At 41.3% G+C, this 17,754-nt stretch overlaps 1 protein-coding gene across 4 annotated transcripts in view; it reads right to left on the bottom strand.

Moving 5' to 3' along the window:
• LOC123994752 (transcription initiation factor TFIID subunit 6-like) overlaps positions 1–16,490 on the bottom strand; it is a 66,413-nt gene extending 49,923 nt beyond the window's left edge. Inside the window, exons 1-3 of one of the 4 annotated variants that reach the window (XM_046297707.1) lie at positions 16,302–16,490; positions 11,118–11,436; positions 10,812–10,945 (exon numbers count right to left, since the gene is read on the bottom strand). The gene's annotated coding sequence lies outside the window, so the exon portion shown is untranslated. Of the gene's footprint in view, positions 1–1,328; positions 1,788–10,811; positions 11,437–16,301 lie in introns of those variants that run through there. The other 3 variants (XM_046297706.1, XM_046297708.1, XM_046297709.1) reach the window with 3 other exon arrangements.
• Positions 16,491–17,754: the final 1,264 nt, after the last annotated feature.

Raw genomic sequence — 17,754 nt, forward strand, 5'->3', positions numbered from 1 at the left:
ATTGGATGGCAAAAAATAAAGTGGAAGCATCTACAAAACAAGTTTTGAAGCCACTTAATCCAAAAGAAAGGCTACATTTAATATTTATCCTAAAAATGAACGTGATTGAACGAATACCAAATAATACAATGGCAAAGTGAATAGTTTGTTTCTGCGAAAATAATCGTTTAAATGAATCATATGAATGTTTAAAAAAAAGTACATCAACTTTGTACGGCCTTATTCACAAGTGTCAGTGATAGGTTTTTTGGGACATAACGAAAACATGAATACATGCTAATAATAGCTGAACAGTTAGAGGGTACAAGATATGATTTTAATTGTCTACCAAGTTCATCTGTTCTCTATCATATTTTATAGGCCATGCCTACCTGCTGCTGTGTCTCTCTCCTTGAGCAATGGTCCACTCACCTCGCAAACATGCAGCTGATGCTCACAAACACAGACAATCCTGGCTGATATGTTGACTTATTTGATTGATAACATATTTTAAAACTTTGCCTAAATAAATTACATTAACATTAATTATGAAATGAAATTCCATTACTTTTCCAAAACTTTTCCAGGCCTGGAATGACATTTGAAAAAATTTGACCATATAAACCGTGTAGTAAAATGGTGGCACTGTACGGCCCAGTTATGCTGTGTTTTGGATGGTACGAGGTGGACGTCATTGTGTTCAATGTGAATGCAGTCACCAGAGGTCAAATATTTAAACTTTTTCCTTCTGCTGTAGCATAGTTTTCTACCGGATGTCGATTTGGACTGTTTGTTTACTGAAATCACCATAGCAATGCATACCGTTGTGCTGGCGTGCTTTTGCCATCACCATCTTTCTTGCTTCACTATGCCGAATTGTATGTTTTTTTGCATCCCTCATCGAAATGCAGCATAATACCCTGACTACACCGCTCACGTCGCGTGCGTTGCGAAATACATTTTGAAATCCATGTTATTCAATTATTGCACCCACACTGCTCGCGCGTGTCAACGAGCATCTGCGTTGCCAAGGGCTAAAATATAAGTTCTTTCTATTTCTGAAGCAGATCGCATTGCAAGTCCTGCCTCTCCCATCTCCTTATATGGTGATTGGCATCTAAACTTTCATAGTATTACCATGACGCAGTAGCGTGCCGTGGTTCTGGGGCCTGGGCCTTCAGTGAAGTCCTACACAGTCCCACCCGAATTAATCCACCTCTTATTACCATCATTATGATGACATGGCTATAGACACTATACATTTAGACAGAAACGCAGTATAACCAGGCGTTGCTTCACCTTGAAATTGACATTTTTATTCAGAGAATTGCAGGGGAAGAGTACAATACCTTTTCATTGTGCAGCTTCGTTGCCTTGCGCGCTTGTTCATGGAGCTGTAGATCCACTCGGGTGTCCCCAAAAGTTTTCAAAAGCACCATTGCTTGTAAGTGCGCAGCTGTACTTTGGTGTCTCGTTGCTGCCTTGGTTAGACAACTCAGGTTTGCAAAGCCAGTGTGGCTCCCAGCAGTACAGTTTGCAGTGCTTCTCGGAGCCTGTGAGTCATTGATAGCGCCCATAGTTGAAAGTGGTGAACGAACCCCTTTCCCGCCTGTGACAGGCTTTGTAGCGTCGGCGTCTACCTCTCCTGACAATGTCTAACTTTTCTTGAAAAGTTTGTCTTGAGAATGGCGTCATAATGATATCCTCGACCAAATCGATATCTTCTCCTTCCGCCATTGTGGGTTGAAAAAACAGCTTAGTAGTACGCGAATTAATTAGTTGATCAATTTCAGTTTCTTAGTTCTGAGACCTGCCCATATAGGACCTGCCTCTCAATATTGGTAATCCAATCAAAAGGCGTGCACGCACTACGCCTGCTAGCTGGCTCCTGCGTACAATAGCCAACTCTAAAACTGATTGGTTGACACTAAATTTTAATTTCCATTCACTACAAGCGCCCGCACTGTTGATTCTGAAGGCCTGAGGGCAGATTTTAGACCCCTGGCAACACATGATGGCTGAATATGATTGGATAAAAGATCTAACATAAAAACCAGCCCTCCAAATCTCAACCTGGGGCTGGAAGCAGTGCAACCAAGAGGAACGCTATGAAATGAAGAGTGTAACTCTCACTCTGGGGTATAATTTAATACATATTTGTGGGAAAATATATATTTTTAAAAATTATATTCTGATGATGTTTAGGCCAGCAGAGAAGGCCTTGCTGGCCCTGACGGCCCACCACTGCCATGACGACCGGCAACACGGTTCGTCTTTCAATCACCCACGTGGGTATAACCAAGGAAGAGATGGCACGAGGGTACCTGCTTCTATAAAACAATGAGGAGATAGCCCTTGGCAACGCGCAAGCAGTGTGGGTTCAATAATTTAATAACATAGATTACTAAATGTATTTTGCGACGCGAGCTGTGTCGTCAAGGTATAAGGCATGGAGATCTAATATAATAATAATATAATAATATAATAATATCTCCAACGTGTTTAGCCGAGGCCAAAGCCACAAGCAGGGTGGTCTTGTAGGAGAGGATCTTCAGATCCACAAAATCCATCAGTTTAAAAGGGTCTTCACACAGCACAGCCGAAGCCCAAGTGAGCGCAATAGGTTTACAAACTGGCCTGTGATGGGGCACAGCTTTTAAAAGACAGGTGTTACACTTTTTCTCAATGCCAGAAACTCATAAAATAGTAACTTACAGCACCTCAAGAAAACATTCTCATATTACAAACTCTTAAATCAATTGTTATAATAGTATGCTCTCACTTCGGTGGGGCACATTTAATCCAAGAACTTCCACAGCTATCAAGAAGTTGCTTCTCAAAGTGGATGCTGTCACTACCATTAATGTGGCTTCTAAAGCATCTAAAAACCCACAGCAGCACCAGCAGAGACCGCAAGCATTATCAATGGCATGGAAATGAATTGGGTAAGTGAAAGAACTGGCTTGCTTGCTACCTCTATGCTAATGTTAGCTAGCTATAGAGCAACCACATTTAGCTCACTTCTTCGATCTCAAAGCACTTATAAAACTAACCAAATGTAAACATGTCTGCCAGCTGTTGGTAGCTAACTGCCAATGCTGTCATAGATAGTACAAGCCTTTGGGAAAGAGATGTTTTCAAGGCATTTGTGTGGGCTGTGCGATGCGTTAATTCTGGGGGAGTTTTTTATACGGTTTGCCGTGTGCGGGCTAAACTGAACTGCAACACTTTGGACATGGATTTCGCAGAAGCCCCTAACAGGCTTACTACACCACTCACGTCGTGTTCGTGAGCGTTGCAAAATAAATGTTGAAATCTATGTTATTCAATTATTGTGCAAGCTAACTAGCTAAATTTCCATAAATCTTTAATGCTTTCGACCTGTCCCCGAATTAATATAATTAATATAATTGGTTCAGTTTGCTTTGATATTATAACCTGCGTGTCATGATTGCATTTGGTGTGGCGGAACAAAATAAATGTATGCACGATGGCGCACACGCGCAGCCGGTTTGGGTTCCGTGTTCAACGCTTTTTGTGGAGTGTTCGAATGTGGACATTGGTCCATAGAAAAGATCCAAAAATAAAGTTTTGGATCTTAGGATAAATGTGGCCGCAGTAGGGCTGTCCCCGGCTAAAAAAAATGTTGGTCAACCGAAAGTCATCTGTTCTTTTGAACAGTCAACTGTAAAAAGAAATGTATGTGCATTGAGCCTGTTTGATGCTTTAAGCTCACTGAATGATGAAATAAGACAAATTACTCAAGAAGGAGCCAGAGATCAAGATAACCAGAAGCAAAAACCCTTAACCTGACCATGCTCCTGCTGGCTTTCTCTGCCAGTACTCTCCTGATGTTGCCAGTAATAGGCTACACTGAGGAGTCGGCAAACTTTCTCATGTGGAATTCCAATGTATATAGCCATTTCTACCGATCTGCATGCCAGTTATGGTTTTCATATGCATATTTCCGTGGAACAGTTTAAATTAACTTATCATAATGTCATTTGTATCTCAATCATTGTCATGTGATTAATAAAAAAATACATCAAAATGTAAAAATGAACTTATGTTGACATTGCCAAGTCCGTAAAAATAGCTTACATAAAGCCAACAAATAAAAACATTGAAGCCTGCAGGTAGAAAATATGGCCTGCCTGCAACGAACTTGAATCAACTACTAACTTGGGTCAGGCCTAGCAAACTTATTTTTAAAAAGTCCCACCCCGGTGAGCTCGGGACAGACACAGCTGTAGGCTATATTCACAAGGGATAAGAAGTAATCAGGTAGGCCTGATTACTTTCCACTGGATCAGAGCATGACATTTTTACCTTTCACACAGTGGTTATTGAAAGGGAGAGAGCTGGAAAGATTTTTTAAATACATTGAGAAACTATTGTCATTCTCAATGGATGTAAAAAATAGTTTTTGTTCGCTTGCTGTTTGAGGTGAAAACATTACTTTAAGAAGCTCCACAGTGGTGGTGCGTCAAGCCAATCAAAATACCATCAGCTCCCCAAATGGGCACATTTATATGTCTACATTTACACGCAGGCCATGAAGCCGATAGTCCTACTTCTATGCATAATCAGGTGTGCGCGCATTCTTGAGAGAGATGTGCATTGAGCATCTTAGCCACACACCCCTTCTTTTTCTTGGACTGTGCCATCCCGTGGCCTCCAGTGGATTATTCTCGGCCTCTGCAATGGATTAGTTCACAGACGGGTGCAAAAAAGTAGTGTCTTGTAATATTAAAAAATAGATATAATATTAGCTACTGCTCGACTAAAAAACAATATTCGTCGACCAACAGCCTATCGACCGAACAGTCGACTAATTGGTGTCAGCTCTAGGTAGGTCAGTTGCTTCTTGTTGAAGATGCAGCAGGTAATGTTACCTTGCTCTAGCCTCTTCCCCCATGACTGAATTAATCTGTGGCTATTTCTTTCTAGGCGGCAAAATAAGTGAGCTAGATTTATTTTTGGTGTACTGCCATATGTCGATAACACACATTTGTCACTGTTATGGGCTACTAAATATCCTAAACCTAGACAGTGGTAGCTGCAAACTAAAACCGGGGAGAGGGAGGAGAGAATTCACTTTCTGTTTCATCCAGGGGTTGTAACTGGTTCAGAGAACAGGACCGAAAACTGATTTGAGGAACAGAGCCAGAAACGAGAACGAAAGTGATCAATAATGTCCCAGAGCAGAACCGCTCTTTTAAAACCATGGGAACCAGTTAATACCGTTATTTTACGTTCTAGGCATTTTTTTCCAGTCCCACAAAAAATGCAAAGTTCCTTCATAAAAGCCGCTCCTCCTTCGGTATAATTCTGTGGGCCTAATTCAGATGATGCCCAGCGTGCTCCTCATCTGCAAAATTTCAATTGCATGTCACCACCTACACTACACTTGTCTGTCCAATGCATGTACATAGCTTGCCCACTCCATAACAAGCTGCTCTATCCATTGATGAAGTAATCTAATGTCAAGCTAAACTGATTTCAGACATTTAAAAAGGAATAGTAAGGAACAATATAAACAGTTACTTTTGAACTGGTTTAGAACTTTATTTTCCTGGTTTCCCTTCCAAACCCTGGTTTCATCTGCTGCTGGCTAGCTAATGTTCACTCATATGTTTTCCACATATAATTCCTGAAATTACATTTGAACTAAATTACCAGATTACCTTTAAAAATTGCAGCGTACTGCGGCGCAGCTTGCATGGTGCCCCAGAATTTTATGGCACGTTATTTAAATGTGAACCACTGGTACCATTAACGTTAGTTAGTGCTAGTTTGATCACCAGAGGGCATCTCTGAAAAGCATTCGATAGCCTTAAATCGTGGCTGTACTAGAGAATTTAAAAACTTTTTTTGTAATAACATAGTATATGGGACCGATTTTAAGAAATGTTTCTTAATTAATTTTGGTTTACCGTTAGGATGGAACGGAAAATATGGCGCTGTACAACGTGACGATCGGGAGTAGGCTACAGTACTGGGCTATTTAACTAAAGCATCCCTGTGTCGTGCGGGAGACCGGGGCTCAATTCCCTGATGGGGAGGAAGGAGTAGGCTGTCCTTGTAAATAATAATAATTTTTTAACTGACTTGCCTAGTTAAATAAGGTTACACTAAAAGCATAACATTTCTACCCCTAATTTTCTAATTCTAGTCTAACCAATACCCAAACAGAGATTCAGTGAAAATAAAAATGTCTCGATAAATCAATGACCAGTCCCTGCTCGTCTCAGAGCAGTGCGAAACGGTGCTAAAATAGTTATAGGATTGGAAGCAATAGCCTACTGTCTCTAACTTCAATATGCTCTTTAAATAAATAGACCTACACCACTTTTAACAGCACATTACTCAACACTAGTGAGACTCATGTTGCCTACGGTAGGCCTACAGTATATCGAAAAATATGACGTGACTCTCTGCCAATAATTACAGTGCCTTGCGAAAGTATTCGGCCCCCTTGAACTTTGCGACCTTTTGCCACATTTCAGGCTTCAACCAAAACTGTGTTTTTTTGTGAAGAATCAACAATAAGTGGGACACAATCATGAAGTGGAATGACATTTATTGGATATTTCAAACTTTTTTAACAAATCAAAAACTGAAAAATTGGGCGTGCAAAATTATTCAGCCCCTTTACTTTCAGTGCAGCAAACTCTCTCCAGAAGTGCAGTGAGGACCTCTGAATGATCCAATGTTGACCTAAATGACTAATGATGATAAATACAATCCACCTGTGTGTAATCAAGTCTCCGTATAAATGCACCTGCACTGTGATAGTCTCAGAGGTCCGTTAAAAGCGCAGAGAGCATCATGAAGAACAAGGAACACACCAGGCAGGTCCGAGATACTGTTGTGAAGAAGTTTAAAGCCAGATTTGGATACAAAAAGATTTCCCAAGCTTTAAACATCCCAAGGAGCACTGTGCAAGCGATAATATTGAAATGGAAGGAGTATCAGACCACTGCAAATCTACCAAGACCTGGCCGTCCCTCTAAACTTTCAGCTCATACAAGGAGAAGACTGATCAGAGATGCAGCCAAGAGGCCCATGATCACCCTGGATGAACTGCAGAGATCTACAGCTGAGGTGGGAGACTCTGTCCATAGGACAACAATCAGTCGTATATTGCACAAATCTGGCCTTTATGGAAGGGTGGCAAGAAGAAAGCCATTTCTTAAAGATATCCATAAAAAGTGTTGTTTAAAGTTTGGCACAAGCCACCTGGGAGACACACCAAACATGTGGAAGAAGGTGCTCTGGTCAGATGAAACCAAAATTGAACTTTTTGGCAACAATGCAAAACGTTATGTTTGGCGTAAAAGTAACACAGCTTATCACCCTGAACACACCATCCCCACTGTCAAACATGGTGGTGGCAGCATCATGGTTTGGGCCTGCCTTTCTTCAGCAGGGACAGGGAAGATGGTTAAAATTGATGGGAAGATGGATGGAGCCAAATACAGGACCATTCTGGAAGAAAACCTGATGGGGTCTGCAAAAGACCTGAGACCGGGACGGAGATTTGTCTTCCAACAAGACAATGATCCAAAACATAAAGCAAAATCTACAATGGAATGGTTCAAAAATAAACATATCCAGGTGTTAGAATGGCCAAGTCAAAGTCCAGACCTGAATCCAATCGAGAATCTGTGGAAAGAACTGAAAACTGCTGTTCACAAATGCTCTCCATCCAACCTCACTGAGCTCAAGCTGTTTTGCAAGGAGGAATAGGAAAAAATGTCAGTCTCTCGATGTGCAAAACTGATAGACATACCCCAAGCGACTTACAGCTGTAATCGCAGCAAAAGGTGGGGCTGAATAATTTTGCACGCCCAATTTTTCCGTTTTTGATTTGTTCAAAAAGTTTGAAATATCCAATAAATGTCGTTCCACTTCATGATTGTGTCCCACTTGTTGTTGATTCTTCACAAAAAAATACAGTTTTATCTTTGTTTGAAGCCTTAAATGTGGCAAAAGGTCGCAAAGTTCAAGGGGGCCGAATACTTTCGCAAGGCACTGTACATATGGAGGATATTTCTGTAATTCAGTGATATTTATTCCCATAGTAATTCGTTATAGATCCATAATTAAATAAACATCAGCATTTTGAAAGAGTATTTTTATCATTATTTTATTAACGAATGCATAAAGATGCCATTATTAGTTACATTGTTTTCGTTTGAACGTGCAGACTGGCACTAAGAACAGAACAGTGGGAACGTTTCCCTAGTCAGCTCCATTATTAGTGCAATGCCCCTTAAAGTGTTGCCAGTGTAGGGGTGCCACCCTACTCGCAAAGCGCCTGTAGGAACATTTAAAATTTCAACCAGAGGGCTCTGAAAAAGGAATAATTCCTTTATTTTGGCACCAAAGCTCAAACGTCTGCCACTTATATCCATACAAGCCTCTCGTGGAGGGTTCCCTTGCGGACTGTATAGTAGCAATAACGTTCCAAGGTAAACCGCTTGCCATCAGAGTGGACCTTTCAGGGGCCAAGTCCACAGGTTCCAAATCTCTGGTCGCGGGTGCCAGACCTGCCTGTGAGCCTGGGACAACAGGTCCCTGCCTAAAAGGCAAATAATCACCGCGAACCAAGGTGGTTTTGGCCAACGGGGAGCCACAAGGATCAACGACAAGCTCTCACGACACACCCTCCAGCGTGGGCTGAATCAGGTCCACAGAGGGAAACTCGTAAAGGAGGGTTCGAGGCCACTGGTGCACGAGAGCATCCATTCCCAATGGAGCACTCGGTCTCTTATCAAGAAAAATTGCCGACACAGGGGCCCCTCAGGGGTGCGTGCTTAGCCCCCTTCGGTACTCCCTGTTCACCCACAACTGCGTGGCCACACATGACACTAACACCATCATTAAGTTTGCTGACGACATGATGGTGGTAGGCCTGATCATGATGAGACTGCCAAGTCTCTGACCTCCTCCCTATAGCCTGTGTGGTGCAAGGATAACAAACGCTACCTCAACGTCAGCAAGACAAAGGACCTGATCGTGTACTACAGGAAAAGGAGGGCGAGCACACCTCCATTCACATCAGCTGTAGTGGAGACTGTCGAGAGCTTCACAGTAGTGAAGAGGGCACGAGAATGTCTCTTCCCCCTCAGGAGGCTGAAAAGATTTGGCATGGGCCCTCAGATCCTCAAAAAGTTATACAGCTGCAACATTGAGAACATCTTGACTGGCAGCATTACCGTATTGGCATGGCAACTGCTCAGTATCCGACTGCAAGGCACCCAAGTCAAAGTGTCTTCTCTCTGCTACGGCAAGCGGTACCAGAGCGCCAAGTCTGGGACCAAAATGCTCCTGAACAGCTTCTACCCCCATTGTGTTTTTTTACATGAAAAAAAAATGGTATACCATACACTACAGTTGAGGAACAATGGGAAAGTAATTCTGCTTTGAAAGTTGATAAACTTGTAACCTCACTTTTGAGAAAATGGCCTTTGAATGTTTTGGTACACATACTGGAGTGCTCTTCTTTGTCTACACCCATTCATTATCCTTCACACCCTCTTAAGCTTTTAGCCCCACCCATCTCTTTAAGGAGCGCTCCGAGCACACACTGTACACTCTGGAAGAGGAGTAGGGTTGATCCGATCGTTCTGTCCTAACAACAGCAGTCAAGCACTAAATTGCGAATGCGAGAACAGCTCAAATGCGAGAACAGCTCACTCTGACCATTTTATTCACCCTAGCAGAGCTGGTTAAGCTGTTTTTATGTTATCCAGAGCGTTGGTGACTGCAACTGTGCTGCTGGCAACAATTGAATTACGCTTTTTGACCAAAGTTTACTGACAAGGGACATATTCAATGTTTGTTGAGCGTTCGTATATTCGTCAGTTATTCTGTGCTCTGGCACACTCAGATGAGAGTGCTCTGAAGTCGGAGTAGATAGCCAGAGCGAATTTACCAGCTACATAATGAACATATTATTGAAATGGTTGCTCGCATTGTGGAGTCTTTTGTTAAGATATGTAGCTAGCTAGCTAAACAATGAACCATAATCCCAACGCATGACATTACTACCCTGCATGAATCTGCAGGTAGCTAACCAAATGGCTCTGATACGAGTAATATTACTACACAGATCATACACGGAACGTTAGCTAGCTAACAGCACACTTTAACTTGAAAAGAAAGTGACAAAATTATAAACGTGCAATATCTGAAAATATAGCTAGCTGGTAGGGGTGGGCGATATGAACAAAAATTCATATCACAATATTTTCCACTGTCCAGAAGATAACGATACAATATCACAATATACTGTTATTTATTTGACATTTTATGAGCCCTTCAAAGTAAATAAATGACAAAATATTGCTTTTAACCTTAGAGAAACAGAAAAGGGGCATTGCACTTTTTTATTTTTTTTACTTCTGTGGTAAACCTGTGCCAACATGAAACATAAACAAAGCTATATAACAGTAAAATGTAACTTTATTTTTTGTTGTTTTTAAGTAAAACCTTTCTTTTCTTTTTGTTTTACTTTTTCCTGCCAAATATAAGAAGTGCAGTCTTTTTTCAGCATAACACTGGTCATTATGAATTCAAGTTGTAAACCTTTTCAAACTGACTTCTTCAAAAAATAACCAGTCTGTATGTTTCTCAGTTCAACATGTAACAATTCACTGCCTCCCTCTTCACAAGTTCCATGCCAGGAACACCAGCCTATTGACAGTTTCTGGCTTCAAATTTGCCCTGTGGCATGTGACCACATTGCCCCCACTGCTAAATGCCATCTCAAAGGGCAAACTTGTGGCAGGGATGTATAAGTATTTCTTTGCCAGACAACTCACTTGTGGGAAGCGTGAACTCGCCAGCACTCCAAAGGATCAGCCTGACTGTCTGCTGCCATCATCAGAGTGTAGCTGTCCAGGAGGCAGCTCTCACCTTCACCAGCTTCTCAGTGGTCATGTAGGTGGTCTTGAACCTTGAGTCCAGAAAGGTAGATATTGGTGAGCAGCTCATCTGTTTCAGGGTTGGTGTATTTGTCATTCAGGTAATTGAGGACCCTCATCTTAATCTCTCGGGTCAGGTTGACTTCGCCATCATTTAATTTCAGAACCTCCATATTGAACAGGCTTCAGATAGGACACACTCACGTATGTCTCTCCTGGAGGTGCTTAAGTGCTGCTGTGATAGATTCAAAGACCTCAATGTCTTGTCAGGAGGGTGCAAGGTGCCGTGTTTTTTTGTCTGCTGCCAGGACTTCTAGGTTGGCCTTTTCCTGCTCCAGGACTCTTTCCATCATCTGCAGGTGAGAACCCCACCTTGTCGGGGATTCCGTGATGAGCTTGTGGAGGGGCAGACTCAGTTTATCCTGTGCACTTATCAGGGCCTTCTGCTGCTTCCAACTATGAAAATGTGCTGACCACTTTCTTGCACACTGGGAAACCAGAGGTTCGTTTTGGACACTCTTCTCTGAAAAATAAAAAGGTGAAAAATAATTACATATGAATCACAATTATTCAATAGAAATAACATTGCATCTGCTGTAATTACATCAATTTACAGCATGGATACTGGACATGATTACAAATGGAATCCATCTATAGATGTACATTCAACTGTTGTGATTAAGAGAGCTATATTGCTTTAGAAAACGGGATAATTTATTGAGTAGGCTATTTATTATGAAAAGAGAGAAGATAGATTCATATATTGAAACCACAGGCAAATGTATCAATTAGAAATAAAAACAATGTAATGTTTGGATATTGCACACATTTACAAATTTGATATATTTGGATAGCTGTATATATTCGGCTTAAAGTATAAGAATGATCAGGCAGTGTAGTCAGCTATAACTTCAAACAGAGGAGATAAGGAACACAATAGCTTTCTGCATTTTAAGTTACGTTATTTCTCTACCTAGCTCTGTATGTTTTGGACGTTGAAACTTACCAATAGCAATGTGTAGCCTGTGTCCGAAAAAACCTAGTCTTGTGCATTTGTTCAGCTTCAATGCTGTGACCATGTTCGATTCGCTGTCGGTAGTCATACATACTTGACGCGACTCTTTCAAGCCCCAGGATGAAAGTGCCTCCCTCAGCCCAGCTGCAATTATTTCTCTGATGTGTTGGTCTGAGAAATAAGAGGCATTTGCTTTGCAGCTTCCAGTTGTCGTCATTGTAATGAATTGTGAGGCTAATGTATGGCTCTGTGATCCGGCATGACCATAATTCGGCAGTGGTAGAGCAGAATGCAGCGTTACGGATTTAATTGGCAACTCTGTCCCGACATTCTGTATTGCGTTCTGGCAGACATGTTTTGCTGAAGTATTTACGGCTCGGGATCTCATATCTTGGGTCTGGAGTTTGAATCAGCTTTGTGAAACCATCTTTCTCCACAGTTTGAATTGGTTCCATGTCTTTTGCTATGTGATACATAATTGCACTCGTTATCTCATTCCACTTCTTGCTCTTCTTGTCATAGGGAATACCACTAACAAATGATGCCTTGAGTGATAGCGGAGTGTGGGTCTGGCTTGAAGATGTCTTGGGACTTGCTCCGGGGGTTTGTTTCATGCATTCTGGTAGATTCCTCATATTCGTGCACATGCAGGGTTTTCAGGTGGTGAAAAAGGTTGCTGGTGTTTCCACCTTTGCCTAGCACAATGCACTGACAACTTACATGGTACTGTTTGTTGGTCGAGGTCGGATATCTTAAAGCCAAACCAGTTCCAAACAACAGAAGCCCCCTTTCTTCGAACCAATTCTTTGTTGTCCTGCAAATCAACCTCAATAGCGTTATTTTCCTTGTCTTCAGTCATCCTCAATGCTTGCTGACACTTTTGCTAACAAAAGGAGTTTACTTCACTAAATGTTTGCTTACTCTGCAGTTGCGCATGCTTGTTTGTTGACTTTGATTGGCAGGCCGATTGTGTGTAACGTCCATGCTTCTAATTGTTTTTATTTGCTAAAAAAGGCTATGTTCTTATTGAAAGAAACCATTTGAACTAGCCCACTAGGCTGTATGACTCAACTGAAAATTTGTGAAAAAAAATAAAAACGTCTTATTTCATACATTTATTAGTTTATTTATTTATTTATTTATTAGAGCAACACTTATGCAGTTTTAATACGTGATAACAATTTTTTTTTAAAGCCATGATAGACAGGATTACCTACTACACATACTGACCAGCTCAAATAGACAGAAGCATGCTACACGGCAGACAAATCCGAACTCATCTCTCGGCATGTCCAGCCTACTCACTATCTCAGCCAATCATGGCTAGCGGGAAGGTTCCTGGCTTTTTCTGTGGCTAAACCAACTAGGCTCGTAATTTAACAATTGTATTTGTATTTACAGATGGCATACAAGTTTGATAGAAAGGCACATGAAAGTTCACATGTTCCGGAAGGCATTTCTGCCAAAAAACACATTTAGATTTTTAGTGACACTCAAAATATGCCTAGTTTCGTGAAATTAGTCAAATATACCTCAATCACACCAACTACCTCGTACCCGAGTACACTGACTTGGTACCGGCATTCCTTGTATATAGCCTCATTGTTATTTTATTGTGTTACTATTTTTTTATTTGTTAATTTTCTTACTTTTGAATTGTATTGTTGGGAAATTGACTCATAAGTAACCACACACAGGCGCGCGCACAAGAAGAGGCATTACTTCTTCTGATAGTTGCAGGAATATGATTTACTGATGCATTCTTTTCAGGACTTGAGAAACTAGTGCAAAGGACTCCTTTTCTAATAAGTTAGTTCAATACATTTAACTTTCTGTGCTCAGTCCGGAGGCTCCACCAATGATTTTGTTTCTTTCAGATCTACATGGTTCACGTGGCTGGTTGAGATCAAAACGGCATATTTGCATCCCTGGTAAAGAGCTACATCAGCCCTGCCGAACATTTCGCATATCTGGGAGCATTTTTACATTTATTTTCATTTTTCGAGTACTCACATGATTTTTTTTATTTTTGTGTGTGTACTTGAATGGGAAAAATTGATTTTTAGAACACTAGGGCAGCACTGGAAAAGAATGCACGCATTTATCTATATGCAGACTAATTTATAGGCAAGATAAATCCTAATTGCTACATTTCCCCATATAGAGTGCATATATTCAGTCAATGAAAAAGCAAGTGCCATTTAAGATGAATTTATTGAAACCGGAATAACAATTTGTTCTATTATATCGTGGAACACAGTATTCAATTTTGTTTATTCTACCTGTTCTTTAGAATTGTATAAACGGATGAACAATTCCACATTGAACACTGCATGGTGATGCACGGACACAACATCTGTTTGGTAAGAAGACATGTGCTTAATGATTCTGATGTTTAGTGTTATAGCCAAGACTAACCAATTCTAAAATGGCACTAACAGATAGAAAACTAGTGCAAAATGGGTTGGGGTTAGCAATCCTTTTGTTTGCCAAAGGGGCTAAGTCGCCAGCTAGCTTCCCATCCACGAAGACAAGCCCCACCCCCTCCATATTCATAACGTGGGACTACCCATTCAACATCAGCTTGGCTGAATGCGGCTGGGCCCAGGTCATCTTAAGCTCATCGACGAAGTCTGTAAAAAGATAGCAGATATTCCCCACCAAACCTGAATGCCTTCCGCCATGCAGGGAGGACGGCCACTCCACTGACAAGCGTGCAGCCGCTTGGTGACATAGCTCAATGAGAGACGCGCTAGAAGCCCGGGATTCCCCTGCTACATCCGTATCAAGGATGTGTGGCTGCCCCAAAGCCAAACCCTCTATCACAGTCTCAGAAAAAAACGTTAACCAGCCAGAGAAACCATGTCGTCATCCGAACACGAGTCCTATGTAACAGTGAAGGACACCGACATATCAGCCAGCACTATATTGCCATGTTGGGAGTACAGATCCATGTGATTCGATTACGAACCCAGATCCACCCTCGTATCCTGCAACTCAGACTCCACCAAGGTACAGGCACCCACGGGAGGAAAGTGAACTTCTGTCTCACCAAACCTTCTAAGGAAAGTTACACGCCTCTCGAGGCGCAGCCAGCGACAGTCATCGCACGAGCTGGTTTGGTCCAGAGCATGCAAGTTTCAATTAATCAATCAAATGTATTTATAAAGCCCTTTTTACATCAGCCGATGTCAAAGTGCTATATAGAAGTTATACTTAATAACTATATAATTGAATCACATTAGGTGTCATTCTAATGTTCCTCAGTAGAGGGCGCTAGCATGCAATCTCCCTATAGCTATGTTGTACAGAGTTGGGAACTGTCTGTTTTCCTATTTGAGTTCTAATGTCTATGTTACTTATAACTTCAAAATGCATCTTAGAAAGAAAGCATACTGTTCTAATTCATTCAAAAACGACTCATCTTGTTTTGAACACAAAGCATGCCTCTGAATCCAGGCCATGTCCCAGTATCTAATGTTAGGTTTCTGGCAATACACGAATGGATAGTGGAAAAATGCAAGATCACATGCAGGGGAAACATGACGTCGCACGATAGGAGAGTTTATGAGATCTTATACGGTTTGTTCTATGGTCATTTTCATGAGCTAGTAACTTTTTGTAAATTTAAGCATTTATGTAATCAGAAGAAAACACACGCTTCATAATTCATAAAGCTCATGTTTACGGATTGCTATTATCTCAGAACATAACGTGTACGATCTCCTAAGCCTGTGTAAACCTATTTTCGGCGTTTATCCCAAAACCCGATTCTTTCCCCCCATGAATTGCTGAAACAACCAGCAGTAAGGGCGTATTCATTATGCCAATTGTTGCCAAAGCTTTGCAACAGAACCCATTTTGCAACGGAAAGGAGAGTTTCCATTGGACAAATTCCGGTAGGTCCCTCCGTTTCGTTCTTGAACGGTGAACTGTTTCCGTTGCAAGAGGTAATGAATGCACCCTGATGTTCACTCATTCTGTCTGAATTGACAAAAGCTTTCAACTTATGTGTTTTCCACTTTCCATAGCATAGGATCAACAGCCTTGTAATAACATGCGCGTTTCTTATTTTAAACTCTGACGGTAGTCATCGAAATGTAAACTTGCTGGCTAGTTCGTAGTTACCAGCTAACGAGACCATTCCAGTAGTTTATCCGGTCTGAGATCATTAGCTAGCGAACTACTTACTAATCCGAACCAAAAGCAACACATACAGCAAACTCTCCAAAGTGTGTCATTTCAATCATTTCTATACAGCGTGCAAGCCAGACAACTTGGTGCATTTTGTTGATTTACTAGCTGGCTAACAGTTAGCTGACGTTCGCTAATGCTAGAAAGCCAAGTTGATTAGCCTAGCATAGCGCTCTTACCTTTGTAAAGCTACAAATACGGCCGTTAAACACCAACAGGATAATATTAAACGAATTAAAAAGAAACAAAGCCTATTAAAATGTGCGATCATGGCTTCTTTGCAAATCTAGATCATTACAGTATATATTCATTTGCAGGTTTATTTTAACTGCTTTATGGTCTGCAGCTCTGACCCCGTTTTCTGAAAATCCGCCATTTTGTTTTACCTTTCAAGGTCCTCAAACATGTGAATGAAGTGACCTCCTCTATTTTGAAGCGTGTTACATTTGTATCTATAGTGGTATACCGTTTTATGAAGCTGGTCTTATTGTAAAAATATAGTATACATAAGGATTTCGTAACACTTTAATGCAACTTTTTTGTGTTGAATATTTCACACTACACATCTGTAAGGATTAGTTGGATGTTTATATCAATCGGCTAGTTCTGACTGGCTTCCATATTTACCAGCCGTTTGCCCTATCCTTGTTCCTACAATGCAAACTTAACTTAAACCACAGGTCTGTTACAGGTTGTCTTTATTGCAGTCGCGCTGCACAGCTCAGAAGATCCCTATATCATATGGATGTGGTCCACGATTACAAAAAAGACAACATGGAACGTCACCGATAACATGTCTAACGATGAAAGATATTGACCAATCAGATGCAAGGTCCAGAAAACATATAACTGCGATTTCGGCGGGCGGTAACAAGCTCTATCTTTGTTTATTTGGCACAACTGTACTGTGGACTAGGGTTGGCATGGCGGATAGGTCAGATGGTAGCATTAGGGCAATTGATAATGATGATAAAACTATTTACACCTGTTGAGAATAGACCTATAAAGCACAAGACCACTCTAGACGAAGAGTTGGAGTAGAAAGTTCCACAGTTAAGGTAGTGTTATGTTCCCCAGTTTCTGTGTTGTAGTTTGTATTTTAATGTGTGTATTTCAGGAAATGGCTTCCTGAAAACCCTCAAGCAGCTGATTGGTCGACTCCATGGCTAATTGGAGAGCTGACCCCGCCCCTCGTCAAGACGCAGCTGTCTCCAATTACCCATTCCTTCTGAAGCTATATAAAAGCCAGTGTTCTGTTCATAAGAGAGATTGCAGAAAGATTGATTGTGATTTAGAGAGATCATGGCTGAGAGAGAGGAGGCCAATGGCTGAAGGTTATTATGTTTGTTGATTCGGAGAGTGATACAGGCAGTTGGTCTGTACTGTGTTAGTTTGTTGCATTATCAGATGGAGCTTATTTGATGTCCTTTGTTTCTTTGTGAAATTGTTTCATTTGTTCCCAGGTGGTAAGGGGAAGGCACCTAGGGAGTGCTTAAGCAAGATGCCCGCGGGCATACATATACCCGTAGTACATTCACTGTCTTGGCACACTAGGTAAGACCTGGGCGGACCACCAGAATAACCAGTATTTTGGTTAGGGCACCAGGTGGTGCTAAATTAGGTAAGTAGTGG

Source organism: Oncorhynchus gorbuscha, linkage group LG14, assembly GCF_021184085.1.
Source record: "Oncorhynchus gorbuscha isolate QuinsamMale2020 ecotype Even-year linkage group LG14, OgorEven_v1.0, whole genome shotgun sequence".
In the NCBI taxonomy this organism is placed as follows: Eukaryota; Metazoa; Chordata; class Actinopteri; order Salmoniformes; family Salmonidae; genus Oncorhynchus; species Oncorhynchus gorbuscha.